Raw genomic sequence first — 1,585 nt, 5'->3', positions numbered from 1 at the left:
AGTAATTAAATTAAGTAAACATTTGATTAAATAAAACTGTCTTCATTTGTAGAGCAATGCATAGTATAGAACCCTGCGTACAATGTTATATAATGTTGGTATGGAAATTATTTAAAAAAATTATAATTGTTATTTATGCTGTATGAGATCAGATTATGCAGTGTTTTTATAACCGTATTTGTGAAGTCATGAGGTGGACAAAATATCAGAAACACCTCTTTATATAATACAGTCCACGGTAACACCACCACAAGAAAGTACAATCTGAAAAACTAAGATGTAACTCAGTCGACACATAAACAACTAAAGTTGTATCAACAAGAAACTGAACATTTATTATTAAGTAAAGTAACTTACTGCAGTTCTATTTGCATGGTGTAATATTGTGTAGACAAAGCACCAATAAAATTGATTTTAGTGGCTTATCTTACTTAATTAAAACCCTCTGTAACAAAGTTCTGAGTGAATCATAGAAATATACTTTGACTACTTTGGTTTGTTACCACATTAGAATATTAGAATTAGAGTTCAAATACATCATTGTGCTAATTAAACCTGGATTATATTGTCTTCTGGCTTCTGCTTCAGCTCAACTTTGTCCACTAGGATTTATATTTATACACGACTAATAGCATTTTGGTTCATGTTATTGAAATATGATGATTTCTGTTATGTTGATAAACATGTAAGTTAGTAAGTAAAGTTTATTTAGTGTAGCACCTTTCACAGAGCAAGGTCACAAACTGCTTCACAAGGGTAAAACTGTCAAAAAATAAGACCCTAAAACAGTAAAACACAAACAAACAATAAAACATAAGCAACAAAAGACCTTAAAAATACACTTTTTCCATCTTCCTTTTCTTTCTCTCTTTGTTTTAACTCTTCTTCCACCTCCCTCTTTGCACAAACACACAAAACAAGCTGCTGTTGATCAGGCTGGGAAGATGAGAGAGAGAGAATCCAAGCCCTTCATTCCCTCCTTATAGGCCCTCCCCCCAATTATCCACTTAAGGCCACCTGGGAGAGAGAGCACAAACAAAAGGATCAGTAGCAGGACTATACATATCCCATCCAGCAGGGGGGGGAGTATGTAACAAACATCAACCCTTGATCATAAAGCCATGTTATGCCTCACTGTTGAGGTGTTTCATCGCTGGACCTGCCAAGATGGCAAGATGGCAGGTCCAGCGTTGTTGGTGCAGCACCACCAGCGGTGTTGCAGTGAAAGAGTCCGGATCAGGCTGTGGTCTGTGTGTATGTCTACATAAGCACAAAGAATCAAGCCGTTTCAGGCCATTCTGAAAGAGTCTTTAGGCCGGCTTATCTTCCAGTTTACAGTATTGCTCTCAGAGGAGCCTTGAGGATTCAGACTGTGGTACCAAATAAAGTTTAGTCTGACTCTGCTCAAATCTTCAGTGGCGTCTCCTTAAAAATAAAATACTGTATGTGTTTTCTTCAAAATCAAATTATTATACGTAGCAATACGAGACTTAATATTACTAATAAAACAAAAACAAATGAACTTGTTGCAATGAAAGATTAAATATGGATATATTTAGATGAAAAAAAAATTAAGGAGACGTTT

The sequence above is a fragment of the Thunnus maccoyii genome, chromosome 4 (assembly GCF_910596095.1).
Source record: "Thunnus maccoyii chromosome 4, fThuMac1.1, whole genome shotgun sequence".
Classification (NCBI taxonomy): domain Eukaryota; kingdom Metazoa; phylum Chordata; class Actinopteri; order Scombriformes; family Scombridae; genus Thunnus; species Thunnus maccoyii.
This window is presented reverse-complemented; position numbering follows the sequence as displayed.